Source organism: Pan troglodytes, chromosome 15 (genome assembly GCF_028858775.2).
Source record: "Pan troglodytes isolate AG18354 chromosome 15, NHGRI_mPanTro3-v2.0_pri, whole genome shotgun sequence".
Taxonomy (NCBI): Eukaryota; Metazoa; Chordata; class Mammalia; order Primates; family Hominidae; genus Pan; species Pan troglodytes.
In genome coordinates this window covers 48,084,455-48,102,697 of record NC_072413.2, presented here as the reverse complement: position 1 = coordinate 48,102,697, position 18,243 = coordinate 48,084,455, and the positions used below count along the sequence as shown (strand labels likewise).

At 44.0% G+C, this 18,243-nt stretch overlaps 1 long non-coding RNA gene across 3 annotated transcripts in view; it reads left to right on the top strand.

Moving 5' to 3' along the window:
- Positions 1-18,243, top strand: part of LOC100610168 (putative uncharacterized protein encoded by LINC01599) — a 50,612-nt gene that overhangs the window by 17,941 nt on the left and 14,428 nt on the right. The window contains exons 4-5 of one of the 3 annotated variants that reach the window (XR_002939285.3): positions 1,825-1,993; positions 3,110-3,557. The exons of the other annotated variants lie outside the window; for them this stretch is intronic. This is a non-coding gene — a long non-coding RNA (putative uncharacterized protein encoded by LINC01599). Of the gene's footprint in view, positions 1-1,824; positions 1,994-3,109; positions 3,558-18,243 lie in introns of those variants that run through there. 3 annotated transcript variants of the gene reach the window in all.

The following is an 18,243-nucleotide window of genomic DNA, read 5'->3' as shown; positions in this document are numbered from 1 at the left end:
GCCTAAAGTGCAGGGGCAACATTTAGCATTTTTTTTTTTTTTTTTTAGGCTAGTCAAGTGAAGCAGTGGGAGTGGAGAATGAATAAAGAAATCTGTAACTGATTATGATCAATTAGTTGTAAACACCAATGCACTCAGACCAGCCAAAAATTAGCCTCTTAAGTGTTAAAACTATAAAACAAAAAGCATGAGGCAGCAGATTTGTGAAAGGTTTAAAATTACCTCCAGTAATTTAAATTTAAATAATTTAATTAAATTATTAGGTAAACCCGCCAAGGCCAGTAAGCAGAAATTCTCACCCAGTAACCAAAGCAAGTAATAATTCTAATGGAATACTCAGCTGGCAAGATATCTGAAGTATGGCAACGGAAGGACTCTAATGAATAAACTAACTACCTTTTATTTATATGGCACTCTAAGGTTTTGAAAGGACTTTCATTGATATTAATCTTGTTTATTTCATCCTTACAACCACCTGATGCCATGGGACAGCCAGATCTCTTTCTCCCCATTGAGACTAAGAGAGGTCCAAGGTCATATAGCTGCAAAGTGGCAGGGAACAGAACAGACTGAGATCATCTTTCCTCTGCATTATCATCAGTCCAAGGTCTTTGTAGGGTGCCTGAGACTCACATCTAGGGCCCAGGGGTGGGTGAAGGAGAACGATGGACAGAATCATTATAGAAGAGAATTATGGCCATTCTTGCAATTGACCCATCTCAAGAAAAATAGAGTTCATTCAAAATGGTATTGCCATTTTGAATTAGAGACTTTGGGTCATATAAATGTACAGGCCTGCACATTTACTCCCCAGAATGAGACAACCCAGAAGAAAAAAAAAAGAGAGGGAATGAGCACTTTAATAGAATTTAAATATTACTCACTTTTTCACTCCCAGACCTTGAGGAATGGCAGTGGAGGAGGGTGAGGGAAACAGTGCTGCTGGGGACAGTTCTCTCCCTGAGAGGAGAGAGTCACACCGCCAGAGCTGTGAAAGATGAATCACATCTTTTACATCAGGACTTGGTACAGATTTCCTGGGAAACTTGTCACTGAGGATATAATAGAGATGACTGTTCTTTTGGGGAGATTAGCATTTTCTGGAGGGAATAGTATAAATCAATTTGGGGTTAAATGGCAAATTAAGATGAAAATTAAACGAGTGCAATATGGCTTTTGTGGGCTGTGTTCACCTCTCCAGGAAGTCGGCATGGCCAGACTACGTGAAAGAGAAAATGTCAGACTTGGTCGCAAAAGTGAAAAGGGGTGATATTTTTGATCTCACCTTCCTTGACAGGAGGGGTTCTTTTTAAAATCGAGATGACACCTCTCAGTTTACAAGGCACTCCCCTGTGTATCATTTACGCTCTACCAAGCAGATGCATGGTTCCTGTTTTCTAGATGAGATAGCTTAAGGCCACAGCTAAAGGCACATACTGGGCCTGCAGCTCAAAACCCGTGTCCTCGCCACTCCATCACGAGGCTGACCCCCTCAGTCTCTAGATGGGGGCAGAGTGGCTGATGCAATGACTTATTGGCTCCTTGTTATAAAGGTAACCAACCATATTGTTCTGCCCAGACATGGGAGAGTCCTGGTCAAACTAAGACAATTGGTCACCCTACTTCTATATTTTCATTAGTACTCACAGGAGATTCTCCAAGAACCACACTGAATGCTAAGACATTTTAGGACACAGCTATATATGCATGGGATTTGCATATAGTTTCATTCTACCCAAACAGTATTTGCCAGCATTTTAAAATTTACTCTTAACCTCCTAAGATTGCTATTTTGATTTCTTTTTCTTCTTCATTTCTTTATAGTTCTTCATTGTTATTGTCTCAGATCACCAAAAAGTGGACAGGGAGGAGGAGTGGAAGCAAGGAAAAATAAGGAAAGAAATACACTGGATCCCATTGTTTACAATGTGGTCTTGGCTCCAGTGTGTTGAGGACCGATCTATAGCAGGAATTCCCAAACTTGAACATGGTGGTGGGGAGCCTCTAAGACAGCCCCCAGCATTCCCGCCTCTTGCCATTCATGCTCTTGGGTAATTCTCTTCCCTCTTCCCTTGAGTAGATTTGTCTTGAGGGCTCACTTTTGTGTTTGTGCGTCACCTCCACCCCCCACTTCTCTCTTTCTCTCCCTCTCTCCCCTTCCCTTTCTCCCTCCCTCCATCTCCTTTCTAACGCTGGAAAGGCCAGATGCCATGCTGTGAGCAGCCCTATAGACAGGTCCCTGTGGTGAGGAACTGATGTTTCCAGGACCCAAGGCCTGCTGAGGGCCAGTTAGGTGAGCTTGGAAGCAGACTCCCTAGCACCAGCGAAGGCTTGAGATGACAAACATCTCGACTGCAGCGCCATGAAAGACCACGAGCCAGGATCATAAGGCCAAGTCAGTCCCAAAGTCCTCACCCATATAAACTACAAGATGATAAATATTGGTGGTTTTCAGCCTGATTTTTAGGGTAATTTGTTCAGAAGCAATAGATAACTAATACAAATGTATATCAGAACCACTTAGATAACAACTTAATAAAATGTGTATTCTGGGTCGTACCCCCAGAGATATTATTCAACAGATGTGGCCTGAGATCTTTGCCTTTTCACCAGGAATCCCAGGAGAATCTGAACTGAACAAATTTCTGCTTGAGAGCACATAGAATTAACTCTCACCTGGGAAGGCCTGGCCAGAGGGAAGACCATAAGGAAGGGAGAATTGCCAGATAAAAACAAGATGCCCAGTTATATTTAAATTTCAGATAAGTAACAAATAATGTTTTAGTCTTAAATGTACCCCATGCAGTATGTGGGACATATTTATATAGAAACAGGATTTGCCGATTATCTGAAATTCAGATGTAACTGAGTGTTCTGTATTTCTGTTTGCTAAATACCATCCAGAGGTCCCACAGGAAGTGAAGGCCCAGTGGGGAAGTAAAGTGGTGCCTCCTTTTCCTGGATGGCAGGATTTTTCTCCTTAAGGACATGGAGGCCTAGGCTCTTCCTTCCTGTGGGGAGGTGGCCTCCAATGGCCTCGAAGTCTTGGTGTCCTTCTCCCCGAGGAGTTGCAGGTTGCCCAGGATGGGTCCTGCCCCTCCCACTCCAGACTCGCACCATACTGAGTCACTCCTGGATGTTCTGGTGGGAGGGTTTTGGGGAGTCCCCCACACAGCTCCACCTCGCCTCCAAGAGGCTGGAGGCCCCACAGGTGGGTACGGTGTTGGTGGCCAGCCCCTTGGTGGCCGTGGCCAGTGGGTGGGCGAGGAGACTGGTCCAGTCGGTGGACCTCATGCCTGGTGGGTGCCGCCCACGGCACTGGGTACTTCCTTGGTCCTTTTGGTGCTGTTGGCACAGCCTTTCCAGAGCAGCGAATGGATGCCAGTCTCTTCCCACACCCCTCCAGGAACGCAGACCAACACAGCTGCTCTATTAAATGTGTGCACTTCTTATTCTGAGTATGTCTGAGTCTCTGACGAGCTCTATTTATTGCAGCCCTCAGCCCTGTAAAGAGGAGGATGGTTCCAAAGAGCCCTGAATGCGGGCGGTTTTATGAATCAGCCTCTCACTTCTTTGTATATACTTTCTTGTCACGGGAACAGCCTTAATTTTGATGTTTATTTTGAACTATGAAATATAAGATGAATGAGAGTATGAGTGTATGTATGAGCGTGTGTGTATGAGCGAGAGAGAGAAAGACAGACAGAGAGAGAGATTGGCTGGATAGACTGAAATGCTTAAGGCAGGGATGGAAGATGAAGACTGAGAAAATGTGTGGCTCTGGTAGAATCAGAAACTTTAATATGTGCTTTGAAAGCAGACCTGAAAGTGAGGTGACATCACTCTGCTGTGGTTCGGCCTCACTCAGCGGCCTGATGCAAGCCAAACACCCACAGAAGGGGAACTCTGCTCAGTCTCTCTCCTGAGAGAAACTCTGGAGGTGTCTGACCTTTTGAGAGCAAGGAGGAGGTTTGGAATCAAGTGTGCAGAAGCTCTGTTTGTCCTGGACGCTCTTAAAGGCTCCAGGAGAACACTTTGGGTGCTACTTTATATGAATAAAACCAGCATGGCTAAAAAAAACATATTCAAAAAGTAGAATCCAAGGATGATGGTGCCACTGCACATCTTGCACGTCAGGAAGAATCCCACATTCCTGGACCCCCACCCCCGGTGTAGCTGACTTGGAAAGCTGAAGAAGACCACGAAGCTAGATTTATAGGATGTTACAGAGCCAGAAGGTACTTTAATAATCTAGGCTAGGGCCCAGTGCAGTGGCTCCTGCCTGTAATCCCAGCACTTTTAGGGGCCAAGGCGGGAGGATTGCTTGAGCCCAGGAATTCAAGACCAGCCTGGACAACATAGCGAGCCTCTGTCTCTACAAAAAGTAAAAAATTAGCAGGGCATGGTAGTGCAGGCCTGTAGTTACAGTACTCAGGAAGCTGAGGCAGGAGGATCACTTGAGCTCGGGAGATCAAGGCTGCAGTGTGCACTCCAGCCTGGGCGACAGAGCGAGACCCTATCTCCAACAAACAAACACAAAAAATCCAGGCCAGGTTCCTGTCTAACAAAGAAGAAGCAAGGCTCCCACTTAGGCCTTCAGTTTGACTTCTCTGGGCATCTGAAGAATTAGTAGCAACCTCACAGATTTACTGTGAAGATTAAGTGCAATGACGTATATAAAGCCCTTGGCACTTTGCACTCAGTAAGTGGGAGCTGTTATTATTTCACGGGTTCTGTGTGCTTGAGTGCACGGTGGCAAGGTTGGGGTGGGCGGGGAGCTGTTTCAGCATAGTATAAAAAAGAGCTCAGCTTCCTGAGACAGGGTTCTCAGGACAAAATAGGCCATTTAATTCAATCCCTTTGTTTTAGAGCTGATGAAGCTGAGCTCCTGACAAGTGAGGGCTTGCTCTGGATCCCACGACGGCCTCCTGTTCGGGAATCCTGTATCATGCCTACACAGTAGGGAAACTGCTGTGCTTTTAGCCTAGAAACTCCGCTGCGAGTCATTTACGCAGCAGCAGATGGGAGTTCCCGCACACTAGACCAAGTGCTTGGTTGGATCTTTTCAGAGACCACCGGCGCCATCACGGTGGGCCCCTGAACTTTTGTAAATGAATGAAAGAGCTACATAGAATTACATACAAAGGCAAGTCTGGATTTGAAATTAATGACCGTGGGATTCAGAAATGATTTTGAGATAAAATGAATAGTTCAAGAAAATTTGCATTGCAGTAGACAACATTGCTTAGGAAAACTCCTCCTCTGTAGAATTTCAGAGACAAAGATCATGACTGTTGTTTTAATTCATAGCCTCAGGGGGTTTGGAGAGAGGAGGAAGAGTGAGAGTTCTGAAGCTCTTTTTTTATTTTTTTTATCTTTTTGAGACAGAGTCTTGCTCTGTCACCCAGGCTGGAGTGCAGTGGTGTGATCTCAGCTCATTGCAACCTCTGCCTCCCAGGTTCAAGCGATTCTCCTGCCTCAGCCTCCTAAGTAGCTGGGACTACAGGTATATGCCACCATACCGAGCTAATTTTTGTATTTTTAGTAGAGACAGGGTTTCACCATGTTGGCCAGGATGGTCTTGATCTCCTGACCTCGTGATCTGCCTGCCTTGGCCTCCCAAAGTGTTGGGATTACAGGCGTGAGCCACAGCTGTGCGGAAATAGGACTGTTTTCTCTTTCTGAAATAGACTAGCTTTTAAATACATAGCAATGTCTAGCATTGGTCAAGCGTTTGGTATGCATTTTACTTATTTGTTTAATCTTCACAACAACCTTAGGAGATAGGTGCTAGAATTATCCCATTTACAGATAAGAACACTGAGACCAAAGGGTAGCTTATTCATGGTCAAATAGCTAGTAAACAGCAGCATTGGGACCAAATCTCTGATTCTGGCTTCAGAGCCATTCTCTACCCTTTTGAGAGAGTCCAGGTACCAAACCTATGAGACTAAGAACTATTAAACATTCCCTGTGCACGTGTGCATTTCATCACATTACTATGCCAAGGTTAAGTGTATGTAGCTGAATCCTCTTGGTGCTTAACACCCTAGTCTACCCCTACCATACTGTTGGTCTGGAAATTCTGCAGAAACATGGGTGGGATCTTTTATTTTCTAATCTCCAGTGCTCAGCCCTTACTTTATGGCTGCTGGAAGAAAAGCAGGAACTAGCACTGCTCTTTAGGCCATAAATGACATAAGGAGCCAGCACCAGGCTTAGTATTAATAGTTTTTTTGTTGTTGTTGTTTGTTTTTGAGACAGAGTCTCACTCTTTTGCCCAGAGCTGGAGTGCAATGGAGCCATCTTGGCTCACTGCAACCTCTGCCTCCCGGGTTCAAGCAATTCTCCTGCCTTAGCCTCCCAAGTAGCTGGGATTACAAGGTACCTGCCACCATGCAGGGCTATTTTTTTTTTTTTTTTTTTTTGTATTTTTAGTAGAGACAGGGTTTCGCCATGTTGGCCAGGCTGGGCTTGAACTCCTGACCTCAGGTGATCTGCCCGCCTCAGGTGATCCACCGCACCTGGCCTGGATGTATACGAATTTATCATATATTAAAGAATATTTTAGGCCAGGTGCAGTGGCTCACGCCTGTAATCCCAGCACTATGGGAGGCTGAGGCAGGCAGATCACCTGAGGTCAGGAGTTCAAGACCAGCCTGGCCAACATGGTGAAACCCTGTCTGTACTAAAAATATAAAAATTATCCGGGCGTGGTGGCAGGTGGCCATAATCCCAATTATTTGAGAGGCTGCAGCAGGAGAATTGCTTGAACCTGGGATGCAGAGGTTGCAGTTAGCAGAGATCACGCCACTGCACTCCAGCCTGGGTGACAGAGAAAGACTCCATCTCAAAAGAAAAAATATATATATTTCTATTGGGTCTCATCTTACAGATAATGCTGAAATAAATATTTACACACGTGTGTTTTTGTCTTGGACTGGTTTCATTATTATTTATGAAAAAAAATCCTAGAATTGGAATCGTTAGGTCAAAGAATATTTGTATTCTAAATTTTAATTGATATTTGCATATGCCACAAAGAGATTGCACCAGTTTGCTCTCAGTGAGAAGGAATTTTCTTTTCTTTTTTTTTTTTTTTATATTTTAATTTTACCTTAAGTTCTAGGGTACATGTGCACAACATGCAGGCTTGTTACATATGTATACGTGTGCCATGTTGATGTGCTGCACCCATTAACTCATCATTTACATTAGGTATGTCTCCTAATGTTATCCCTCCCCCTCCCCCAACCCCACAACAGGCCTCAGTGTGTGATGTTCCCCTTCCTGTGTCCATGTGTTCTCATTGTTCAATTCCCACCTATGAGTGAGAACATGCGGTGTTTGGTTTTGTGTCCTTGCGATAGTTTGCTGAGAATGATGGTTTCCAGCTTCATCCATGTCCCTACAAAGGACATGAACTCATCCTTTTTTATGGCTGCATAGTATTCCATGGCATATATGTGCCACATTTTCTTAATCCAGTCTATCATTGTTGGACATTTGGGTTGGTTCCAAGTCTTTGCTATTGTGAATAGTGCCACAGTAAACATACATGTGCATGTGTCTTTATAGCAGCATGATTTATAATCCTTTAGGTATATACCCAGTAATGGGATGGCTGGGTCAAATGGTATTTCTAGTTCTAGATCCCTGAGGAATCGCCACACTGTCTTCCACAATGGTTGAAATAGTTTGCAGTCCCACCAACAGTGTAAAAGTGCTCCTGTTTCATGTGTCTGTTGGCTGCATAAATGTCTTCTTTTGAGAAGTGTCTGTTCATATCCTTCGCCCACTTGTTGATGGGGTTGCTTGTTTTTTTCTTGTAAATTTGTTTGAGTTCTTTGTAGATTCTGGATGTTAGCCCTTTGTCACATGGGGAGATTGAAAAAATTTTCTCCCATTCTGTAGGTTGCCTGTTCACTCTGATGGTAGTTTCTTTTGCTGTGCAGAAGCTCTTTAGTTTAATTAGATCCCATTTGTCAATTTTGGCTTTTGTTGCCATTGCTTTTGGTGTTTTAGACATGAAGTCCTTGCCCATGCCTATGTCCTGAATGGTATCGCCTAGGTTTTCTTCTAGGGTTTTTATGTTTTTAGGTCTAACACTTAAGTCTTTAATCCATCTTGAATTAATTTTTGTATAAGGTGTAAGGAAGGGATCCAGTTTCAGCTTTCTACATATGGCTAGCCAGTTTTCCCAGCACCATTTGTTAAATAGGGAATCCTTTCCCCATTTCTTGTTTTTGTCAGGTTTGTCAAAGATCAGATAGTCGTAGATGTGTGGTATTATTTCTGAGGGCTCTGTTCTGTTCCATTGGTCTGTATCTCTCTTTTGGTACCAGTACCATGCTGTTTTGGTTACTGTAGCCTTGCAGTATAGTTTGAAGTCAGGTAGCGTGATGCCTCCAGCTTTGTTCTTTTGGCTTAGGATTGACTTGGCAATGCGGGCTCTTTTTTGGTTCCATAGGAACTTTAAAGTAGTTTTTTCCAATTCTGTGAAGAAAGTCATTGGTAGCTTGATGGGGATGGCATTGAATCTGTAAATTACCTTGGGCAGTATGGCCATTTTCACGATATTGATTCTTCCTACCCATGAGCATGGAATGTTCTTCCATTTGTTTGTATCCTCTTTTATTTCATTGAGCAGTGGTTTGTAGTTCTCCTTGAAGAGGTCCTTCACATCCCTTGTAAGTTGGATTCCTAGATATTTTATTCTCTTTGAAGTAATTGTGAATGGGAGTTCACTCATGATTTGGCTGTCTGTTTGTCTGTTATTGGTGTATAAGAATGCTTGTGATTTTTGCACATTGATTTTGTATCCTGAGACTTTGCTGAAGTTGCTTATCAGCTTAAGGAGATTTTGGGCTGAGACGATGGGGTTTTCTAGATATGCAATCATGTCATCTGCAAACAGGGACAATTTTACTTCCTCTTTTCCTAATTGAATAACCTTAATTTCTTTCTCTTGTCTGATTGCCCTGGCCAGAACTTCCAATACTATGTTGAACAGGAGCGGTGAGAGAGGGCATCCCTGTCTTGTGCCAGTTTTCAAAGGGAATGCTTCCAGTTTTTGCCCATTCAGTATGATATTGGCTGTAGGTTTGTCATAAGTAGCTCTTATTATTTTGAGATACGTCCCATCAATACCTAATTTATTGAGAGTTTTTAGCATGAAGGGCTGTTGAATTTTGTCAAAGGCCTTTTCTGCATCTATTGAGATAATCATGTGGTTTTTGTCTTTGGTTCTGTTTATATGCTGGATTACGTTTATTGATTTGCATATGTTGAACCAGCCTTGCATCCCAGGGATGAAGCCCACTTGATCATGCTGGATAAGCTTTTTGATGTGCTGCTGGATTCAGTTTGCCAGTATTTTATTGAGGATTTTTGCATTAATGTTCATCAGGGATATTGGTCTAAAATTCTCTTTTTTTGTTGTGTCTCTGCCAGGCTTTGGTATCAGGATGATGCTGGCCTCATAAAATGAGTTAGGGAGGATTCCCTCTTTTTCTATTGATTGGAATAGTTTCAGAAGGAATGGTACCAGCTCCTCCTTGTACCTCTGGTAGAATTCGGCTGTGAATCCATCTGGTCCTGGACTTTTTTTGGTTGGTAAGCTATTAATTATTGCCTCAATTTCAGAGCCTGTTATTGGTCTATTCAGAGATTCAACTTTTTCCTGGTTTAGTCTTGGGATGGTGTATGTGTCCAGGAATTTATCCATTTCTTCTAGATTTTCTAGTTTATTTGTGTAGAGGTGTTTATAGTATTCTCTGATGGTTGTTTGTATTTTTGTGGGATCGGTGGTGATATCCCCTTTATCATTTTTTATTGCGTCTATTTGATTCTTCTCTCTTTTCCTCTTTATTAGTCTTGCTAGTGGTCTATCAATTTTGTTGATCTTTTCAAAAACCAGCTCCTGGATTCATTGATTTTTTGAAGGGTTTTTTGTGTCTCTATCTCCTTCAGTTCTGCTCTGATCTTAGTTATTTCTTGCCTTCTGCTAGCTTTTGAATGTGTTTGCTCTTGCTTCTCTAGTTCTTTGAATTGTGATGTTAGGGTGTTAAGTTTAGATCTTTCCTGCTTTCTCTTGTGGGCATTTAGTGCTATAAATTTCCCTCTACACACTGCTTTAAATGTGTCCCAGAGATTCTGGTATGTTGTGTCTTTGTTCTCATTGGTTTCAAAGAACATCTTTATGTCTGCCTTCATTTCGTTATGTACCCAGTAGTCATTCAGGAGCAGGTTGTTCAGTTTCCATGTGGTTGAGCAGTTTTGGGTGAGTTTCCTAATCCTGAGTTCTAGTTTGATTGCACTGTGGTCTGAGAGACAGTTTGTTATAATTTCTGTTCTTTTACATTTGCTGAGGAGTGCTTTACTTCCAACTATGTGGTCAATTTTGGAATAAGTGCGATGTGGTGCTAAGAAGGATGTATATTCTGTTGATTTGGGGTGGAGAGTTCTGTAGATGTCTATTGGGTCTGCTTGGTCCACAGCTGAGTTCAATTCCTGGTTATCCTTGTTAACTTTCTGTGTCGTTGATCTGTCTAATGTTGACAGTGGGGTGTTAAAGTCTCCCATTATTATTGCGTGGGAGTCTAAGTCTCTTTGTAGGTCTCTAAGGACTTGCTTTATGAATCTGGGTGCTCCCGTATTGGGTGCATATATATTTAGGATAGTTAGCTCTTCTTGTTGAATTGATCCCTTTACCATTATGTAATGGCCTTTTTTGTCTCTTTTGATCTTTGTTGGTTTAACGTCTGTTTTATCAGAGACTAGGATTGCAACCCCTGCCTTTTTTTGTTTTCCATTTGCTTGGTAGATCTTCCTCCATCCCTTTATTTTGAGCCTATGTGTGTCTCTGCACATGAGATGGGTTTCCTGAATACAGCACACTGATGGGTCTTGACTCTTTATCCAGTTTGCCAGTCTGTGTCTTTTAACTGGAGCATTTAGCCCATTTACATTTAAGGTTAATATTGTTATGTGTGAATTTTATCCTGTCATGATGTTAGCTGGTTATTTTGCTCATTAGTTGATGCAGTTTCTTCCTAGCCTCAATGGTCTTTACAACTTGGCATGTTTTTGCAGTGGCTGGTACAGGTTGTTCCTTTCCATGTTTAGTGCTTCCTTCAGGAGCTCTTGTAGGGCAGGCCTGGTGGTGACAAAATTTCTCAGCATTTGCTTGTCTGTAAAGGATTTTATTTCTCCTTCACTTATGAAGCTTAGTTTGGCTGGATATGAAATTCTGGGTTGAAAATTCTTTTCTTTAAGAATGTTGAATATTGGCCCCCACTCTCTTCTGGCTTGTAGAGTTTCTGGCTGTAGAGAGATCAGCTGTTAGTCTGATGGGCTTCCCTTTGTGGGTAACCCGACCTTTCTCTCTGGCTGCCCTTAACATTTTTTCCTTCATTTCAACTTTAGTGAATCTGACAATTATGTGTCTTGGAGTTGCTCTTCTCAAGGAATATCTTTGTGGCATTCTCTGCATTCCCTGGATTTGAATGTTGGCCTGCCTTGCTAGGTTGGGGAAGCTCTCCTGGATAATATCCTGCAGAGTGTTTTCCAACTTGGTTCCATTCTCCCTGTCACTTTCAGGTACACCAATCAGATGTAGATTTGGTCTTTTCACATCGTCCCATATTTCTTGGAGGATTTGTTCGTTTCTTTTTATTCCTTTTTCTCTAAACTTCTCTTCTCGCTTCATTTCATTCATTTGATCTTCAGTCACTGATACCCTTTCTTCCAGTTGATCGAATTGGCTACGGAAGCTTGTGCATTCGTCACATAATTCTCGTGCCATGGTTTTCGGCTCCATCAGGTCATTTAAGGCCTTCTCTACGCTGGTTATTCTAGTTAGCCATTCGTCTAATCTTTTTTCAAGGTTTTTAACTTCTTTGCAATGGGTTCGAACTTCCTCCTTTAGCTCAGAGAAGTTTGATCATCTGAAGCCTTCTTCTCTCAACTCGTCATTCTCCATCCAGCTTTGTTCCATTGCTGGTGAGGAGCTGCGTTCCTTTGGAGGAGGAGAGGCGCTCTGATTTTTAGAATTTTCAGTTTTTGCTGCTGTTTTTTTCCCATCTTTGTGGTTGTATCTACCTTTGGTCTTTGATGATGGTGATGTACTGATAGGGTTTTTGTGTGGATGTCCTTTCTGTTTGTTAGTTTTCCTTCGGAACCCTCAGCTGCAGGTCTGTTGGAGTTTGCTGGAGGTCCACTCCAGACCCTGTTTTCCTGGGTATCAGCAGCGGAGGCTTCAGAACAGCGAATATTGCTGAACAGCAAATGTTGCTGTCTGATCGTTTCTCTGGAAGTTTTGTCTCAGAGGGGTACCCAGCCATGTAAGGTGTCAGTCTGCCCCTACTTGGGGGTGCCTCCCAGTTAGGCTACTCGGGGGTCAGGGACCCACTTGAGGCAGTCTGTCCTTTCTCAGATCTCAAACTCCGTGCTGGGAGAACCACTACTCTCTTCAAAGCTCAGTTGGAAATGCAGAAATCACCGTCTTCTGCGTCTCTCACACTGGGAGCTGTAGACTGGATCTGTTCCTATTTGGCCATCTTGGAACCCCCCCACCCCCACCCACCGAGAAGGAATTTTCACTGCTGAGTCTAACCATCCTTGTCATCTAACTAGAGTTTTATATAACTAACATACAGCTTTGCTGTGTGGTATGACAGGTAAATCAGATGATAAATATAGTAAACAAATGGACACATTTGTCAAAATGTTTTGAATTACTTAATGGGAAAGAGTGTGAGAGCCTGATGAATCTCTGGCAATGACACTCCTGTGGCAGAGAAGAATCGGGTGTGGTTTTCATGTCTGGTAACTTGCAAATGGTCACTTGTGGAAGATATTTACCATATTTCACTGGGACCTCCTAACATCATCCTCTTTTGATCTAAACCCAGGTTGGTAAAGAAAATGCATATGATATGAACTTGTACACCTCCCTGAATGCTACATCAGAGAAGCATATAGAATTCAACTCTATAAAATCCACCTTCCCCTCTGAAATGTACATCTCAAGACGTGTGTTGATGAATCAGGTTACTCTAAACTTACTTGACTTTCTTCATCGAAGCCACCTGAGAATTCAGTAATTCCTTTGCATTTGTGGCTTTTAAAGATTCCCACCTCAGCTGGAGGGTTTAGTGTGTAGATCATTAACACCTGAGACTTTTGGGCCCCACCTGAAGTTGTACAGTGGTAGAGAAACACAACTGGCTGCAAACATATCAGCCTAAGCTTTTAGATTAAAGCTGTTAGCCACAGCAAGCTTTGTAGATTAGCTATGAACTTCATGTGAGTTCTGTCCTCATCTATCATTACCAAGGATGGTAAAAAGTCAGCTATCTTATAAACCTAGCCTGTATCTCGTATGACTTTACTGCTCCCCATCCTAACAAGGCACAGATGAGTAGGTGACACCTAGCCTAATGAAAAATCATTTTCAGATGCTAGAGAATAAATTTCCTGCTGAGTTAGGCCCAGATCATTCTATTAACAAAATGTGCTGAAATATGAAAAAGTATACAGCAGCAGGGCACAGGCAAATTGGAGCAGAAAAGAGTAGACAAAGAGACTAGCAGGCAAGCTGTTTTAGCAATTCAGGAAGATGGTGAAGGCCTAGACTAAGGTAGTCCTAGCAAAAGCAGAAGGGAAGTAGCCAATCTGAAGAACCGGGCACGGTGGCTCACGCCTATAATCCCAGCACTTTGGGAGGCTGAGGCAGGTGGATCACTTGAGGTCAGGATTTCAAGACCAACCTGGCTAACATGGTGAAACCCCGACTCTACTAAAAATACAGAAAAATTAAAAAATAAGTAGCCAGGCATGGTGGTGCACACCTGTAATCCCAGCTACTTGAGAGGCTGAGAGGCTGAGAGGCAGGAGAATCACTTGAACCTGGGAGGCGGAGGTTTCAGTGAGCCAAGATTGTGCCACTGGACTTCAGCCTGGGCAACAGAGTGAGTGAGACTCCGTCTCAAAACAAAAAAGAGAAGTAGCAAATTTGGGAGCCACCAAAAGAAGGCTAAATCAGGATGAAGGTAAGAGTGTAGTGCGAAGAGCTCAGGCTGGATTCTGACGTCTACCTCACAGCTGAGTGACCTCAAGGCCCTGAATCATTCATTCTGAGCCTCTGTTTTTCCACCTGTAAAATTAGGAGAGGGTGGGCCCTAAATGCATTGAGTGTCCTTAGAAGAGAAAGGAGTGGGAAATTTGAGACACACGGTCATGTGACGATGGAGGCAGAGATTGGGGTGATGGGTCCATAAGCCAGGGGACACAAGGGTTGCCAGCAGCCGCTGGAGGCTGGAGAGAGGCATGGCAGGGACTCCCCCTCTGAGCCTTCAGAAGGAACCCACCCTGCCGACACCTTGATTTCAGACTTCTGTCCTCCAGAGCAGGGAAAGGATACACTTCTGTTGTTTCAAGGCACTGAGTTTGTGGTAATTTGTCACACAAGCCCTAGGAAATGAACACACCATCAAGTTGGGAAGCCTTGGCAGTCCGGGGTCACCATGGCTGTTCACCCGCGCCCGTCCGTCCTCAGGGACTGTGTTCTCCCGGAGGCATCCACGCTGGCTTTGGAAGCTCGTGGTATAGTTACTCAGGGGCATCATCATGTTTTGATAATGCTGCTCTCCTTCTCAGAAGCTAGAGTGAGTTCCAGTTGATTCCAAATTACATTTAAACACTTTCTCATTTGCCTCAAGGTTTTTTCTTGGGGAAAAGGCCTGAACACTCTCGTTCCCTGGGGCCATTAAATTTAACTTGTTTTATAATCAACATAGCAGTTATGTGATAGTTGACAAAGCAAACCATGGCACACGATCTGTCTCTAGCTGTTGCTTAGAACGGTGAATCTCAAACCGGGCACACCAGAACCATGTAGAAGGCTTGTTAAAATACTGGCTCCCTTCCCTCCACCCCTGCCCTCCCACCCTGTCTCTGATTGAGTAGGCCATGGATTTCTCATTTCTAACAAGCTCCCACATGGTGGGTGGTGTCATTGATATTGGCCCCTGCTACACTCAAAACCAGAAAGAGTCTCAAACTTTATGGCACATTAGGATTACATAGGGAGCTCCCAAACATCCCATGCCAACGTTGCACCCCATGCCTATTCAATCAGAATCTCTGAGGGTGAAACTTGGGCATCAGTCATTTTTAAAACTCCTCAGATGTTTTTTGTTTTGTTTTGTTTTGTTTTTTTGGGGTGGATGGGGACAGGGTCTCACTCTGTTGCCCAGGCTGGAGTGCAGTGGCACTATCTTGGCTCACTGCAGCCTTGACCTCCTGGGCTCAAGTGATCCTCCCACCTCAGTCTCCAAGTAGCTAGAACTACAAGCTTGCACTACCACGTCCAGCTAATTTTATTTTATCCTATTTTTTTAGGGATGAGGTCTCACTATGCTGCCCAGGCTTGTCTTAAACTCCTGGGCTCAAGTGGTCCTCCCGTCTCGGTCTCTCAAAGTGTTGAGATGATGGGCATGAGCCACCGTGCCTGGCCATCGAATGATTTCAATAGCCGATCGAATAAAAAAAACACAAAAAACAAACAAACAAAAAAACAGTGGCTTAGTGGCCCTCCCTTCCTCCTCTCAGCCAATCCCAGAGAAGCTGGAGGGCTGGGAGATGCCCTGGCTAGGCTTGGGGCCCATCTCTCAAATCCAGGATTGGGGCCCAGCCTTGGAGTGGGGAAAGAAGACAGAAACCAGGATTCCAAGGAGACAGCACCTTCCTATGGCCACTGCCTACAGGTTCAATCTGGGGGCCCAGCAAGAGAGGGATGCTAGAGCTTGGTCCAACGGCCTGGGTGCGACTCTCCCTGCTTTATGATTCTGATCTCTGTGGCTTCACTCCTCTTTGTTCTCCTTTCCTTATCTATAAAATGGGGATAATAAAAATGCCTATCACAAAGCAAAGCTGTAAAGGATTAGAGAAAGAAATGTACTTAGAGTACCTTGCCCAGGTGGTTTAAAAGGGAGAGCTCAGCAAATGCTAATTTCCCTCTCTCACCTGCCCTCTATGTGTTTTCTCCTCCTTCATTCTGAACTGAGCAGAAGAGAGACGGGTCCACTCATCCTTTGCTTCTAGTTTCACAGCCAGAGTTTGGGGCCTGACATCTTAGTCTCACTATTTTTCCTATTGAAAGAGATCTTTAGGACTACCTTTTTTGGTTTGTTTATTATTCCGAGATTCCTTTAAAATACACATACGTATCCCTCATTTGTAAGTGGAAGTGTACTTTATACCTTTTTCTCCAGTTTGCTTTTTTCACCAATCTTTTTTATTTTTTATTTTATTTTTTTGAGATGGAGTTTTGCTCTTATTGCCCAGGCTGGAGTGCAATGGGGCAACTTGGCTCACTGCAACCTCCACCTCCTGGGTTCAAGCGATTCTCCTGCCTCAGCCTCCTGAGTAGCTGGGATTACAGGTGCCCACCACCACACCTGGCTAATTTTTGTATTTTTAGTAGAGAGGGGGTTTCGCCATGTTGGTCAGGCTGGTCTCGAACTCCTAACCTCAGGTGATCCACCTGCTTCAGTTCCCCACAGTGTTGGGATTACAGGTGTGAGCCACCATGCCCGGCTTTTTCACCAATCTTGAGAGCTTGTTTGGAGGTTCTGGCAGGGGAGCACAGCTACTCGTATACCTTTGACCAAAGAAGGACCAGTCCTCCTCTATCAGGGATGGTCGTCCTCTTCGATTGAGAGCACCGCTTCAGGAGGGAGGCACATAGAGCAGTGAGGGAGGAAGGGGATACCTGCCTAGCCAGCCAGATCAGCCGAATCAACCCTGGCGATCAATGGAGTGACAGATGTCACAGCCAGATCACCCTGCATCCATTTTCACAAATCTTAACAATTACTCCATGGCATGTTATGAAAATATTATTTTTGCTCCTTTGGAGAGCTGCACAGCCTTCCATTATGTGTGTGGATAGGCCATAATTTATTCAACCAGTTCCCTCTCTTGGGTTGCTGCCAGTCCTTTGCTTATTACAACAGTGCAATGATCACGCTTGTGTGTGTTTTTGTGTTTTTGCTAGCATGTCTTTGGGAAGGACTCCTGAGCAGTCACTGCTGCTGCCCCATCTCGGCAAATGCTCGGCAAGCCCCTCAGGCTGGTTAAGAGACATCGAGTGCTAACCCTATCTTCCACAGCTTCTTTCCACACAGTTGACCAGGCTTTGCCCGCAGAGGCAGCAATAAGAAGGTGGCCTCTACCTCACTGTGGTCCTCCAGATCTCATCCCAGTGCATCTTGTTGGGAGCACCTAATGCCTAAGCAGAATTCTAGCTGCAAAGGAATCTGGAAACATAGGTTTTAGTGTTCTTGTCTCTGTCATACAGGAAGGCTCACAGTGGGTGGGAGTGCCAGGCACCACATCCAGCTCACCAACTTCATTCCTTTCCTTTACAAATGAGAATACTGAGTCATGGAAGGGTTTTATTTGCTTAAGATCACAGAACTGGTTCACGGCCAACAGCCCCAGCTTTCGCCCTTCACTGTCTATGCAGTTTGTCCCTGGTGAGTTAGACTTTCATTGACCAAACACCTTAGTAAAACAGGAACCATTCCATACACTGTGAGCTTTTTGTTTTCTCCATGTGACAAAACACACCCCTTCAAAGCCTCCCTTTGGACGTATTATAATCATTGAGTAACGTTGTGGGCTGAACCCTGTCCTGCCTCCCCTTCCCCAATTCATATGTTGAGGTTCTAACCCCCGGTACCTCAGAGTGTGACCGTGTGGGGAAATGGGGTCTTTGCAGAGGTAACCAAATTAAAATGAGGTCATCAGCGTGGGCTCTAATCCAATAGGACTGTTGTCCTTATAGGAAGAGGACACTGGAACACAAACAGTAGGGAGGAAGATGATAAAAGGACACTGGAATAAGACGGTCATCTACAAACCTGGCAGAACCAGGGACAGGTCCTTCCCTCACAGCCCTCAGAAGAAACGAACCCCGTCAACACCTGGATCTCAGATTTCTAGCTTCTGAAACTAAAACATATATTTTTATTGTTTAAGCCACCCAGTCTGTGGTGCTTTGCTATGGGCCCCATAGCAAACTAATACAGTAACTAAGATCTGGTAAGAAAAAAGAAACACGTATCCAGGAGACCAAAGTAGCCTCTTTTATAAATTGCTGCGTTCAGTGTTTCTGTCCACATTCATTTCTGCAGCTGCCTCCCCTCTTGATGTTTCTGGTAAGCAGACTCTGGT